The sequence below is a fragment of the Ursus maritimus genome, unplaced genomic scaffold (genome assembly GCF_017311325.1).
Source record: "Ursus maritimus isolate PB19 unplaced genomic scaffold, ASM1731132v1 scaffold_8, whole genome shotgun sequence".
In the NCBI taxonomy this organism is placed as follows: Eukaryota; Metazoa; Chordata; class Mammalia; order Carnivora; family Ursidae; genus Ursus; species Ursus maritimus.
In genome coordinates, this window is record NW_024426996.1 from 25,440,507 (window position 1) to 25,456,252 (window position 15,746).

The 15,746-nt window shown below is 40.8% G+C and overlaps 1 protein-coding gene across 3 annotated transcripts in view; it reads left to right on the top strand.

Moving 5' to 3' along the window:
* Positions 1–8,248: 8,248 nt before the first annotated feature.
* RASSF6 (Ras association domain family member 6) overlaps positions 8,249–15,746 on the top strand; it is a 46,027-nt gene continuing 38,529 nt past the window's right edge. For all 3 annotated transcript variants that reach the window (XM_008693208.2, XM_040625453.1, XM_040625454.1), the window contains exon 1: positions 8,249–8,381. The gene's annotated coding sequence lies outside the window, so the exon portion shown is untranslated. The remainder of the gene's footprint in view (positions 8,382–15,746) is intronic.

Below are 15,746 nucleotides of genomic sequence, written 5' to 3' on the forward strand. Positions count from 1 at the left end.
TTGCCCAGGAGGGATCCCTTAGTGCAAACAGGATATACACCAGGAGCTGCATGTTGTGTAACCAACACAAGCCCAATTATCTCCTGTTTTCTGAAACTACACAAGCACCTATGCCTAGAGTATATGACTTGTATGTAGCTGGAGTTCTTAAGGGTGGGATAGAAAACAATCGTGATCCTTCTAAGAAAAACAACAGTTAACAGCTTATAACATTTTTTTTTTTTAAAGATTTTATTTATTTGACAGAGATAGAGACAGCCAGCGAGAGAGGGAACACAAGCAGGGAGAGTGGGAGAGGAAGAAGCAGGCCCATAGCAGAAGAGCCTGATGTGGGGCTCGATCCCAGAACGCCGGGATCACGCCCTGAGCCGAAGGCAGACGCCCAACCGCTATGCCACCCAGGCGCCCCAACAGCTTATAACATTTTAAGTCTGCCATTAAGTATGAAAACTTTTGAATGAGAAACTTGAAAAAAAAAACCAACAAACCATACACACATGCTTGGTTACACCCACATATGACTACTGACCCAAATGTGTGATGTAAGCAACAGGATGGTTTGAACAAATGTGAAATGATGGGAGCTGTCAAAACTGTGGTCCATTAGCAATAATACAGACAAGCGTCAAGAACACATCACTTACAGTCTGCATTAATGAGAATTGTGTTATTTGTTTAATATTTATATGTCCATGATTTCCTAGCAAATTCCTAAATTCATGTGTTCTGTTCAGAAATCAGACCAAATAGGGGCCCCTAGGTGGCACAGCGGTTAAGCGTCTACCTTCAGCTCAGGGCGTGATCCCGGGGTTATGGGATCGAGCCCCACATCAGGCTCTTCTGCTATGGGCCTGCTTCTTCCTCTCCCACTCCCCCTGCTTGTGTTCCCTCTCTCACTGGCTGTCTCTATCTCTGTCGATTAAATAAATAAAATCTTTAAAAAAAAAAAAAAGAAATCAGACCAAATATCCCAGTTTTTCTTGAGAAATATGGTCACTATTACAATACTCCATTAAGAATGTCCAGGCTATGACTTGAATTTCTTTTTTTTTTTTAAGTTATTTATTTATTTATTTATTTGAGAACGAGAGAGGGAGGGAGAGAGTGAGAGAGGGAGATAGAGTGAGTGGAGGGAGGGGCAGGGAGAGAGGGAGAAGGAGAATCCTACCAAGCATTGAGCCTAGTGTGGGGCTTGATCTCAGGACCCTGGGATCATGACCTGAACTGAAATCAAAAGTCCAACGCTCCACTGACAGACCAGCCAGGCGCCCCACGACTTCACTTTCAGCATTATTCAACTGCTTGTGTTGAGATTTAAGAATATTTGACGTTGGGGGGGCGCCTGGGTGGCGCAGTCGTTAAGCGTCTGCCTTCGGCTCAGGGCGTGATCCCGGCGTTCTGGGATCGAGCCTCGCGTCAGGCTCCTCTGCTGAGAGCCTGCTTCTTCCTCTTCCACTCTCCTTGCTTGTGTTCCCTCTCTTCTTGGCTGCCTCTTTGTCAATTAAATAAATAAAAATCTTAAAAAAAAAAAAAAAGAATATTTGACATTGGGGCACCTGGGTGGCACAGTGGTTAAGTGTCTTCCTTCAGCTCAGGGCGTGATCCCGGCGTTCTGGGATCGAGCCCCACATCAGGCTCCTCCGCTATGAGCCTGCTTCTTCCTCTCCCACTCCCCCTGCTTGTGTTCCCTCTCTTGCTGGCTGTCTCTATCTCTGTTGAATAAATAAATAAAATCTTTAAAAAAAAAAGAATATCTGACATTAATTGCTTATAAGCTATTTTCACTTGGAATAAAATTTTTTGTATGTTGTTGTTATTGTTATTATTACTATTGCTATTATTTTAGCCATCTTTTTCCAAAACTTGTAGAGTGAGAAGTGGGTGTATGTATATGTTGGAGGAGAACGAATGAAGAAATAGAATCGTATAAAAATCAAATTGGCTAACTGCCATATTTAGAAAAAAGCAATCATTGTCACATTCTGTTGGACTTCTTTATGTTTGGTACGCAATTACAATATTAAAAGGTGGTAACATTTGGGGTGGGAAAACGATTATTGCTTATTTCATTCACATCTATATCCTTCATAAAAGGATTCTCCATTCATTTGAAGAGTATATTTATTTGTTAAAAAGCAAATAAACAGGGGCGCCTGGGTGGCACAGCGGTTAAGCGTCTGCCTTCGGCTCAGGGCGTGATCCCGGCGTTATGGGATCGAGCCCCACATCAGGCTCCTCCGCTATGAGCCTGCTTCTTCCTCTCCCACTCCCCCTGCTTGTGTTCCCTCTCTCGCTGGCTGTCTCTATCTCTGTCGAATAAATAAATAAAATCTTAAAAAAAAAAAAAAAGCAAATAAACATATTAAGGCTCCCACCTCTTGAAATCTATCAAAACACCATTATACCCTGGGATTCCTTCTGTCGCTCAAGTTTGACAGCATGTGTGCTTTTAAGTCTCCTCTGTCCTGTGACGGAGAAGACTGGCTGGAGTCCATGCCCATGTTGAGGATTTAGCTCCTTGAGGGCAGAGACTGTCTCATGCACCTTTATGTGGCCATGCCTACCACTGCCTGGCACACGGCAATTTTTCAATGACTGAGTAAGTTGAATTCTCTCCATTGGCCGTTACAGTGTTGAAAAACAGTCTATATTTAAGATAAGAAACTTTCTCCTAGAGAGGAAACATGTTTAGAAATAAAAATTATTTTTGGGGCGCCTGGGTGGCACAGCGGTTAAGTGTCTGCCTTCGGCTCAGGGCGTGATCCCGGCGTTATGGGATCGAGCCCCACATCAGGCTTCTCCGCTGGAAGCCTGCTTCTTCCTCTCCCACTCCCCCTGCTTGTGTTCCCTCTCTCGCTGGCTGTCTCTATCTCTGTCAAATAAATAAATAAAATCTTTAAAAAAAAAGAAATAAAAATTATTTTTATCACTTCTCAGTATTGTTTTTCATTGTTCAAGTTGTAAAGCAGTTGTGTGGCTTTTATCCCATCATTAGGACAAATCGTTAGCCTTCAGCCCTACAATGTAACGACAGAAGGTGAACCTTTTCCAAACTCGTCAGCTATGTCAACGTTTTTAAATGACCTATGCATCAATACAAGCATTGCTTTAATGAAAGTTTTGGAGGACTTTTATTTATTTTTTTCAAGATTTTATTTACTTATTTATTTATTTGACAGAGAGAGAGAGCACAAGCAGGGGGGGCATCAGGCAGAGGGAGAAGCAGCCTCCCCGTTGAGTAGGGAGCCCGATTCAGGGTTCAATCCCAGGACCGTGGGATCATGACCTGGGCAGATGCTTAACGGACTGAGCCACCCAGGAGCCTGGAGGAATTTTTGAAGGGAATTTCCCCTCCCTTATCTTATTTTTCTCAACAGAGGAAAATTTTATCTTTTAAATAGAAGTTCTAAAGACTTTGTTTTCATAGGAAATAAATTACATGTTTCTAAATCTAAACAGGAAATGATGGTCTACTCTTCAAATTCCAGATCAATGTCAGGATTTTTCTCAGAGAATTAATGTTATACTTCTTGTAATTCACTAAGATCTTGAAAGTAAAAATTCCCAATTGTAAAGTATATTTATTTTAACCTTCACATGTTGGAAAAGTAACTTATCATGTTGCATCATTGTGAATGGCTGGCTTCCTTAATAAGGCAATCCAGTTAGGTTTTTGTTGGGAGTCCCCTCAATGTTTAGAGTTACTCTACTTCCGTTTTTACTTCACTTAGTGCCAAATAGGCCTCAAGTACAGCTTCAGATGCAAAAGGAGGTGTACGTCCATGCAACAAACTGATAGCAATTTGGGTCACACAGTGTTAGAATCAGGCAATTTCTTGTTGTCCATGTATTTTCCTCAAGTTACAATCATCTCTAAATATTTTTCAGGGGTGATTTAGTGGTCTGTGGAAATGACCTAATATAATGATAACCCACACCTCTTTTCTCTTTTTGTTTCCTTTTTTTTTTTTAAAAGATTTTATTTATTTATTTGAGAGAGAGAGAGAGAGAGCACAAGCAGGGGGAGGGGCAGAAGGAGAAAGAGAAGCAGACTCCCCAGTCAGCAAGGAGCCTGATGTGGGGTTTGATCCAGTGTGGGGCTTGATTCCATGTGGAGCTCGATCCTGGGACTCCCCGATCATGACCTGAGCCCAAGGCAGATGCTTAAGTGACTGAGCCACCCAGGCATCCCTTTTTGTCTCCTTCTTTTCTGTTCTATTGCTATGGGTCACCATACCCCTGCAGCAGAATTATGGTAGAAACACATTGTAATCCAAGTATTTCTTTCGATTTCCAATTAACGAGATATTGGTGTGCATGCATGTGTGTGTGTCTTACAAAAGCTAGATGTATTCTTTAGCTTGTGCTCTGAAACACGCCATCTCAAAACTTAGTGGCTTAACACAACCACCATTGATAGAGCTCATAGTTCTGTGGGTTGGCAATGCGGACTGGGCTCAGCGAGACAGTGTTTCTGCTGTTCTCAGCTGGACTCATTTGTGGGTCTGTAGTCAGCTGCAGATGCGTTTAGTGCCTCTGCCTTTAGGCTGTCAGCTAAGGTAATGGAGCAACTGGGCCAAGGGTCTCTCCTCATCCCACAGGCTAGCCCAGCCTTGTTCAGATGGTGGTTCCGGGCTTGAAGAGCAGCAAAGGGGAAGCCTCGGGGCCCAGTTGATTTTCAAGCCTCTGCTCTTGTCACTTGGAACTGACCCATTGACCAAAGCAAGTCAGACGTCCCAACCCAGCACCAGTGTACGGAAAGTCCTTCCACACAATACAGGGAGGCATGAACAAAACAGAGCCATTCCTGCAGTCAACATAGCACTCACTAGAATACCCTTACGGAAGACATTAACCAAGAAAACTATCTCCTTTTAGGAGTCTTTCTCCCCTAGACCTGAAGTTAGTTGCTAACATGTGTTAAGCCTGCTGGCCTCGGAGAAATTCCCAACGACAATGGCTAATGGTGAAATCCCTAAATATAAACTAAATCATTATCATTCTACAGTGAGAAGCTATTTATCATATTATAAAGCTAGAATAATCAAGAAAATTTTGGAAAAAAAAGTCAATCAGATTGTACTGCCAGACATCAAGCTGTAGTGTAAGCCTGCTAATACTAGGAAACTGATACCTGTACAGCTACATAGGTCAATGGAACAAAATATAAATTCTAGAATCATGTTAAAAATATATATGCCCTTTGTCATTGATGAAAGTGTCACTTCAAGGCAGGACAAAAGTAGATTTGTATTTATTTACTCGTCACATATGTATGAAGCCACCATTATTTGTTCTTGAACCAGTGTTTCTTAAACCTCTGACGTGGGCCTCACACTGTCCTAGGCACAGAAGACAGATCAGTGAACCTAGAAATCAAGGTTCCTGTTTCCTTAGCACTAATGGTTTAATGAGAGGAAATGTAAAATACAGTCACCCAAAACAATAAATACACATTCAATAATACATGAAATGGTGAAATGCATTCAGATAGCGATAATTGCCGTGAGGGCAATAGAAAAGGGGACTGTGTTAGAGAAAGATTGGAGGCCTTATTTGGATAGGATGGCCATGGAAGGCCTCTCTGAGGTGTTTACATTTAAGAAAAACCAGAAAAATGAAAAGAAACCAGCTGTGATGACAGCAGAGCTTTCTTGGCAGGACAATAACAAGAACAAAGGAAATGAGGCAGGAAGCAGCTTGGTCTGTTCCAGGAACAAAAAAATCGAACCAGAGGGGCGCCTGAGTGGGTTAGTCAGATGATCAATGGACTCTTGATTTCGGCTCAGGTCACGATCTCCAGGTCCTGGGATCAAGCACTGCACTGGGCTCTGCACTCAGCTTGGAGTCTGCTTGAGATTTTTTCTCTCCCTCTGCCTACCCCCCATCCCCCCCCGGCCCCAATTTCTCTCTCTCTTAAAAAAAAAAAAAATCAAGCCAGAGCAAAAGGTATAGAGTCAGGAGCATGGAAGATGAGAATCAATCAAGCCCAAGAGATAGGGAAGAACTGGGCTATGGGGGCCTCTGAGGCCATGACAAGGAGTTCCGGTTTAGACTTTATCCCAGATTTGGGGGCGTCCAGCAAAGGAAATCAGAGGTGGTATTATGACCTGATTTTTGTCTGTAGACTGCGCTGGTTACAGGTGGAGAATGGACATAGTGAGACATGGTAATCAATAATATCCACACTTAAAATAGGATCTGATTTTTTTTTTTTTACCTTTCAAGTTGGTAAATAAAAAAAAGAAGAAGAATCCAAGAGTTATCTGAGAAGTATAAAATTGACGCCTTTTCAAGAGAAATTCTTTACAAATGCACATAGCCCTTCCGTTGGCAATTTCATTTTTTGAACTGTATCTAAAAGGCATTCTCATGGTTGTGTGCAGCTATATATAAACATTTTCTGAAGTTTCGTTTACAAATACAAATTTCTCACAATAGGAAACTGATTAAATAATACTTTATATGATATAATACAGTGTGGCTAGTTAAAATCACATTGCAGGAAAAAAAAACGGACATATGGTCGAGTGTTCATAATACGTTTTACGTGCTAAAAGCAAGTCATAAAACATCAATGCAAAGGTAAGAGCATTATGGTAAATACCCGTAGAGAAACTATGTCAATGAAGGATTTCAGCAAATTGTTTATAGTAACTCGACTTGAGGGTTGGGATTGTAGGTGAATTTTTCTTCAGCATGTCTGTGTTTTTCAAACTTTCCACATTGCACAGGCATAATTATGCTTTTTTCATATTACAAAACAAAAATCATATATTTATAAAAGGGTAAGTCATCAAAAATAAAAGGAGTCACTGAGCTTTTTACTAAAGGTAACTAACTGGGCAGCGGAAGTCAGAGTAAAGGCTTCAAGGATGCTTGTGATAAAAAATGCAAAACAAAATTGCCCTGATACTGATAACAAGCAAATGATCCCCACAGAGTGGAGACAGTGGAGGCAAAGCTAAACTCAGACAAAGAAGTTCTGGAACCTGGAGGCCACAGACACTGCAGGTCCTGTTAGTCATCATTCAAAGGTCAGTCCACACAGCAGGGGGTCCTGGCGCCAACTAATCAAGTGAACACCCACAAGGAATCCCAAGTTACAGTGTATGCTCATATATGAGGTGGTAGAAACTTTGACGGCAGTCTAATAAGCCATTGGCTTGATTATGCTCAGCTCATTAAAATAACCTTCCAACATGATAAAGCCGGTCACTCCTGACCTTCACGCCCAAGTTAAATAAACTGTCTGACCTCGTGAGCATACAGAATCCTTAAAACACCATATTTATCAAACAGGTAACCTGCCAATTTATAATAATGATCAGTCTATTGACTTTGACAATTGAACTCAAAAGACACCAGAGATCAATTCTGCCTACTGTACACATTGTTGAAATTATATTGAATTTCTTTTGAGGGCTCCAAGGTTTACGCTTGTACAAATAACTTACTTTTTAAAAATTACCAATAGTTGCTTTACATGGGAAACAGATAAATGAACAATGATACTAAAAAGTGTGTGTGTGTGTGTGTGTGCTGAGTGTGCGTGTGCGCATGCAAACCAAAGCACTTTGTATTCTCACAGCATCTGTCACTTGAGGGTCTTTAAGTCTTTGGGGCCCTTTTTGAAACTGGAGGTATTGAGGAAAAGCAAAGTCCTCAAATTCAACTCAGTCGTTATCTAATGCCTCTTTTGTACTTCATTACAATAGTTTTCAAACTTTGATGTCTACCGGATTCTTTTTTGGAGCTTATAAAAAATTACAGGTGCCTGTAGCCTACCCCACACCTACTGAATCAGAGTCTCTCGGATGCTGAGACCCAGGGACATGCAGGTTTAGCAAGTTACGCAGTGGGTCTGGGGTGCCCTGAGGTGTGAGAACCAGTGGTCTGGGGGGAAAGGCGCTGGCTGGGAAAGGAGGCTGCAGCAGGACAAAGAAAAGAAAGTAAGACATTTCTAATTCAAAGAGCACATTTTACAAGAAAGACAGGTGAATAGTGGCATTCATTCCTAGGTGGTGTCATTTCTTATGGACTACTCATCCGTCATCTGGATAGAGTCGAGGTCAGTTTTAGAGACCGTCCAATTCAGTGGGTAATGTCAATTCACGTCTCAAGATGTGTGTCAGAGAGCAAAGGAGTGTTCCTATCAGCTGCTCCTAAGAAAGAAAGTAAACACTCCCAACATGCACTGAGGCACAGGGAGTGGCTCAGGTTTCTAACACTTCCCTGCTCTGGCGAATAGGGGTAATAATTAACAGCTCCTTGGGCTGGTGATCGCGCCGAGGGGCCCTGCCAGGCGCAGAGCCCGAGCTGGCTGCGCGCAGAGCCTCGAGCCGCCCCTCCTCCGCACTTGGCTCCGACCTCCGCGACAGGTGAGTGAGCCCTGCCTTTCCTGACAGTAGGAATCTGTGAATCTATGACTGAGAGGGGGGAACAGACTCTCCGGAGCAAGTTCAGCTCAGCAACTCAGGTACAAAGGCTTCTCTCCTGGCCACAGTGTGAATAACAGGTGAAAAATGGGGGTAGGGGAAAGAACCCCATTAACCCACCCCCTGAGGTCAGGTTGAGGACAAATTATTAGAAAGCAGAATTCATGGGCGGCCAAGCTGAATGTGTGCGTGCATCAGAACAGCCAGAAACCGGGACATCGCTTTGCCTTTTGATGGTTTTCAGAATACCTATCCCGACCAAGGTAAACCTGTGGGGTAGAGGGTGGGGCGTGGAGGTAAGTGTGGCCACCGAAGCCCTTCTCCCTGTCCTCAAGCGAAGTAGCTCAATAACCGCTTTATCTGAAATTGCACTGACCCTCACCAAGATGCTGGCTCCTGCCTGACATCCCCCTTTCTCCTGGATCAGCGGACTTGAAAGGTCTTTTAAGCGAGGGGTATGCTAAACTTTTATTTATTTCCACAAAGCTACAGAGACATATCCCCCTAAAAATTGAAAGGATTTCTGATATAATTTAAGACTTCACCAAACAATGAATGACTATGAATAATTAAATGGGAGTTTGTGAGTTAAGGATACCAGTCTTGAAGCAGGAGAGTCGTTAAGTTCAAATCCCGGCTTTGCCACTTACTAGTGTGTCCTTTAGCAAGTTACTTGACCTAAGCAAGCCTCAGTTGGCATAATAAGATATGCCAATGGGGCTTTGATGGGAATTAAACACTTAGCAAGCGTTCTATAAGTGGTACCTCCAGTTAGCATTAAGAAATAAGCAGCTCCGCCAAAAGGGCCAGATCAAGGAGGGTGAGGTAATCTTCGGACACCAGACCATGTGAAGGTGGTAAAGGTAGACTGCTTTCCGGAAAGCAGGTCTAGAATGTGAGCAGATGGCAAGTGGGCAAAACATTACCTCTATGAATGGCAGTGAAATTATCTGGCTTCTTGCTACTTTTCGAACAGAGTACATAAAGTGACAAATGCAAAATTTTTACTCAATTACTTTTACTTTGGAAAAGTCACATTCATATTAACCTGTTATTTCTAACCAGAAAATATAATTTTGTAGTAAGAGAGTGACACACAACCCCATGTTGTGAAACACATGACATTTAGTTTTATAAGACAGATTGCCCTTGAACAGCTTTGATAAAATAGGCCATGTAGCCCATGATCTTATATTGTTTTGTGTTGAAGTGTTACAGACTCTCATTTGTGTTTATGGACAAGAAATATACAAGAACGATACTTGTGTTTTGTTGGTCTTTATCTCTGAACTTAAATTATAGGAAAGTGACCTTACTTTATGAAACTTTATTTAAAGGGCACTTTCGTTATTGTTGCTGTTAGTTTTATTAATGTCGATAACTTTGAGGAGGATAAACTTAGAAGTTGTGACCAGCAAAGTATTTTCATTGACAACATTTTATCTTTTCATTTCATTAATATATATTTAAATGGTTTGCAGTTGATCCTAGCTTAATATCATCATTGTTTTAATTGATTCTTGTTTCAAACTACAGATGTGAAATTCTCCAATGTACCTATAATTGGATATTGACCAGAGAATTGTGGATAGAATTCTAAAGCCAACCAAACTGAACTTTACTATGTTATTGTCCTATGGGGTTTGATTGTGTTCAGTCTTTATAGCTAAAAATTTATAAAATAACCTAATCCATTAGAATAAATTATAGTATCAGTAGTTACTAATTGTTTTTCAAAGAGAAAATATTCCTTTATGCTGACTAGATATGGTTGGAACTTCTTAAACCAAGTTATTTAATATTTCTTAATGGTGTATGTCTACACAACAGACAGTAGCCCCAACTGAGATAAATCTACTTGACCATATTTGAGATTAATTTGAGATTAATTTATCTAACCACATAAATGTGTTAAACTCTATTTTAGCATACATATATTTCTCTACTATTTGTAATATGTATAACATTTTATAATAAACTATTAAACATTTTGGTCCATCGAGAGACAGAGAGAGAGAGAGAGAGAACCAGCAATGATTAAGAAAAAATTAATTTTCCAAATTATATTGGAAATAGTGTAACACATATGTAACATGTTTTTTAACATGTAATTCAAAGTTTTATATTTGATACTTGTTTTAACTTCCTAAGATAAGAAGCATCCTATATTTTTCATTGAAGTAGAAATCTAATGCTAACCATCAATTTACTTGTACAGTTTCATTGAAGACAGGGATTTTAGGATTATTAGAGATACATGGGCTTCCTATAAAAGTTTGATTTTTATCTTGCCATTTGCAATGACATGGATGGAGCTAGAGAGTATTATGCTAAGTAAAATAAGTCAGAGAAAGACAAATACCATATGATTTCACTCATGTGCGGAATTTAAGCAACAAAACAAACAAAGGAGGAATAAAAAGAGAGAAAGAGGGAGGCAAGCCAAGAAACAGACTCTTACCTATAGAGAACAAACTGATGGTTACCAGAGGGGAAGTGGGTGGGGGATGGGTTAACTAGGTGATAGGGATTAAGGAGCGCTCTTGCTGTGATGAGCGTGGGGTGTTGTAGGGAAATGTTCAATCACTATATCGTATACCTGAAACTAATATTATACCATATATTAACTATACTGGAATTAAAATTTTTTTTAAAGTTTGGATTTTTAAAAAATTTTTCAAATGTAGGTCAATCAAAAATACAACCTCTGAGAAAGAACTTCTGAATATTCTCTATTTTCCCTGAAGTCTAGTATTAGAGGGGGTTAGGTTTCATTGCAGAAATCCATCTGTGTCTTTCAAAGCTACCAGATACAGTGATTTCACCACTTCATAACCTCATTTCAAGTAGTGGACTAATGCTACTGCTTTCAGTAGTTGAATGTGAGGGTGTCTCCTTTTTAAGTGATGACCATGTAATCTTAGTCGCCGAGATGACTGAAGGACCAATCCTCCGTCATCATCCCAGAGCCTAGTAAATGGGGCTCAAGAGCAGAAAGTGCTCACTCTGCAGCCGACATGCGCACAAGAAGAATGATTCACAGTCCCTGGGAAGCCACGCTGAGAATTTCCTCTTGGAAGCTAGAGAAAGCAGAGACTCCTTGCACTGCACCACACCAGCAGTTCCAGAAGATGCCATTGGCAGACTGAGCAGCTCCCTCCCACACTGAGCGGTGGCAAGATGCCTTGAGTCCTGAGGTAGCTTAAAGCTCGCGTGCTTCTGCTACAGCCCCGTCCCCTGAGGACGTTCTGGGGAGAATCCAGCCACGTTACTAGTGCCCTGTCAGTACGCGCTAGAAGAGTTAATGGTGACATTTCACATGGGGTTCCACTGGGACTAATGGGAATGACATGTTCACATAGCAGTCTGGGTGTTCGAGCCATATCCTGTTCAGTCCTGTCTTAAAGTCAAGCACTGTAAGACATTTTTATTTGCATCTCAAAACAAGCATTTCCTAATTGCAACACATATCACTTAATAAAGTGGTAGATTTTATATGCCAGCTTCCCACTTTTACCATCTTTGTGAAAGAGGCCAATTCTTTAGAAAAACGTGGAGCCAGATGTTTCCCAGAAACCACCTTCTCCGGATTCTTTTCCTGTTTTACTAAGAATTGGATAATGGATAGAATTATAGATTTTTTTTCTCATTTCCTTGAAGTCATATAATTGTATATAGATCTGCTCTTCTCAGCTTCAAGGCTCCTGGTCAGAGCTTAGAGGAAACATCCTTATTTTGGAGCTGAATATATATTTGTAACTTTCCATTGCTTCTTCAGGCCAAAACAATATTTAAAAAAACCCTCCATGTGTACAGCCCTGAATATAATCTTACTTCATAATTTAAATACACATTTGCTATTCCAATGTGTTACTTTCCAGTCTTTATTTTTTTAGTAACCTTTATGGTGTGTGTTATGTAAGATATGCTCATTGTGTATGATTTAGAAAGAACATATGAAACCAAAAAGAAAATAATTATCACTCATAATTTCATGGCTCACAATTTTATGGGTAATATTTTAGTATACCTCCTTATATATCAAATATATTCATTCTTTTATAAATGTTTTTACCTATATACTTGCATATATATATATATATATATACTCACTCTAGGAGGGGCAAAAATGAAATAAGCAATAATCCTGTCTAAAGGAACAGTTAAATTCAGTAAAGTAGAATATAGTCAGAGAGAGAAAGCAGCGAGTCATGAGAAAGCTGCAGATATTTCACTGTGAAACTTCCAAAGCAGGAGACATTCTCTTTGGCCAGGGAATCTTGAGATGTTAGCACCTGTATTCTTCCAGTTCATGGTAAAATTATGACTGTTTTGACACCTCATGCACCCAGTGGCCCCAGGAATAAGGAGCTGCAGATACAGAGAGAAGTTACATTTCTGGGGCTAGCCCAGGAGCAGGCCCAGAGAAGGAGCTCATGAAATCTTTGTTGATTGCAGAAAGGAGTGAACCAAGTTTCCTCTCTTGAACCAAGTTTTCTCTCTTAAACAGGTAACCATTTAATCCATGATAGGGCGCAGGAAGGTACTGTAAGTGACTGGCCCATTTAAGTTCATTGGGTCTGGGATTCACCTCCAATCCTCTGGCCTCCTTCTGGTAACTGGCCAGTCCAGGCAAGCCCCCGTCTAGGCCAGATGCAGAGCAGGGGAAGGCCAAGCACGATGTTCTCTGCTGCGCTCAGGTCTCAGTGTGGCCTGCGAGCTGATGCTGTGTGATCCTGCCTTCTCAGGCTCCTGATCTCGTTTGCCTGCTTAGACCGAGTCTACTTCCCTAGTCTCTGCCCTTCCCTGTTGAACCACCGAGGCCTACGTAGTACTTCCAGGACTGTTTATTTCTCCAGGACTTGATTGCTGACCTGTCTAATTTCCTATCTCATGGGCTCCATTCTATCTGGACAAAATGAAAAAGTAAATAACCAAACTTATTGAATAATAATCTTATTTCATACACAGTCTAAGTCAATAAATTCTGGCCTCAGGACCAGAGAGCTTGTATGATTCACCCTTCCAGTTAAATACATGGATTTGTAACAACTACATTCCTCTCAAGCCATAGTTTATTATGTTCTACCAAACTAATTGTGAATGTCCAACATAAGACCTCTAGGCTTCTAGAATTATCATTTTTCCTTTTTTCATAAATCCTCATCTCTGCTAATCATGACCTCTGTTGTCCTTCTCTTAAGCCTTTTGAGGAAACTAGCTCTGACCCTTTGGTCTACCAGATCTCTATAATTTAGGAGATATTCAAAAGGTCTTACCAGGTTTTAAATTGCTATGAATCATGGCTAATGTGAGAGGAGAAACTGTTTGAATTCACAGATCTATTTCTCACCTTGGCAATCAATAATAAAATGAGACCTTGACCAAATTACACTTTTACCTTTCAGATATTTGGACTCTTTGTATGGTCAATATTATTTCCTATTCAGTTAGCATATATTGCCAATGAACAAGAATTTTATCCCCTTTTTATTTTCTTCCATAAATTCCATTTAACTGTCTTCCTTCCTAAGGTCAGAGAATAATGTAAGGGCTTCTGAAATCCTTTAATCACACCTGAAATCTTCTGACTTGCTTCAGCAGAGCTCACAGGTTTGACAATATAGTTCCACAGCAATGGCTTAGGATCTTTGATGATACCTGAGCTATTTTCTTATAAATACAAATAGGGAGCTAACCAGGAAGCTCTTGCAATGGTTCTTCAGCCCGTCACTGCCAGTGTCACTTGTGATTGTGAGAACCTTCCACTGGTGATTCTTCAGTTTCATATATACCCAACTTCGATTCTCAGCAAAACTATCATGTCAACTATGAAGTCAAGGAAATTTTATGACTAACAGTGAATCCTTCAGGCCACATCTGCAACCTTACATTTAGTCAACCACTCAAAAAATATTAATTCCTTCCATGTTCCAGGCAAAATTCTAAGAGCTGGATGAACACAGGTAAATAAAAAGCCCTGATCCAAACAAGTTCATTTTGTGCTTGGGGAGGACATACATGTGAATAGATAAGATCCTTTCAGACTCTGTTACGTACCTCAATGGGAATCATGTGGCTAACAGACTTGCTAAAGGAAAGCCTCTGAGAGAATAGATACTTGGCCTGAGAGCAGCATGACGGGAAACAGACGTGAAAGGCTAAGGGCAGGGTGATCCAAGTAAGAGGAGCAGCAAGTATAAATCCCTAAAATGGGAATGAGCTTAAGGAGTGAGTGAAAACCAGCAAAAAAGTCCAACATAGATGAAATATAATCAATGGGGAAAATAAGGGAATGAATACTCAAGAGATTGGTAGGATTTTGTGGGTCATCTTAAGGAGGCTATATTTTATTCTAGTTCATTCTTGGAAATCGTAGCAAGTTTTTAATCATGGGATGATGACGTCTGTCAGTCTTTAAAATCATCACCGTAGATGCTGTGTGGACAGTAGAGTACTAGTCATGGTGTGGATGCTGGGAAATTGTCATGAGGCAATGCAGAAATCGAGGAGGAAGACGATGGTTTGGCTCAGGGCAGGAACATTGGAAATAGAAGCTTTTGAGGTTCAGGTATATATTGGAGGTACAATCAGTAGAATTTACTTTTGGATTGGAATCTGATTATAATGAAAGAGGAAAAAAATGAAACTGAGTCTTAGTTATGGTGTCTACTTGAGTAGATGGGAAAGAATTGTGGAGGAGGGAATTCTGGAGACAGAAGAAAGTCTGTGGCCCTGTCTTGACCATGTTGATGGATAGGGAGATGCCTGCTAGACGTCCAAGTAGAGACTGTGTAGACAGTGACACGAGGCTGGAGCTCAGCTGAGTGGTTGGCTTAGAGACAGATTCAATTACCTAGCAGAAAGTGCAAACACAGAAGAGGACATGGCTGAGGACGGACTAGTAGAACGAGCCAGCATTCTACGATTGTACAGAGGATTCCAGAGAGGAAACTAAAATGTTGAGACCTGTGAAACAGCAAAAACAAAACAAAACAAAACAAAAAAACAAGGCAAGGTTGTTGTGGTTACTGCTTTGTCTCAAAAGCCTCAAGAAAAGAAAGGGTTTCAAAAGCAGGAAACAATCAGTCTTGTCAAAGGCTGCTAAGAGGCCAGGAAAATGAGGAGAGAAAATGAACCATTTGGCAAGATATAGGCCACTGGAATGTGGGAGGGGAGGTGCAAGGAGGGGCAAATTAAAAAGATAGATGGTAAATAATTGGGATCCAGGAGAAGGACAATGAGGTCACCACTGGGAGATTCTCAGGAGGGGACAACAATAACCTTTTTGGTGGGTGATTAGAATGA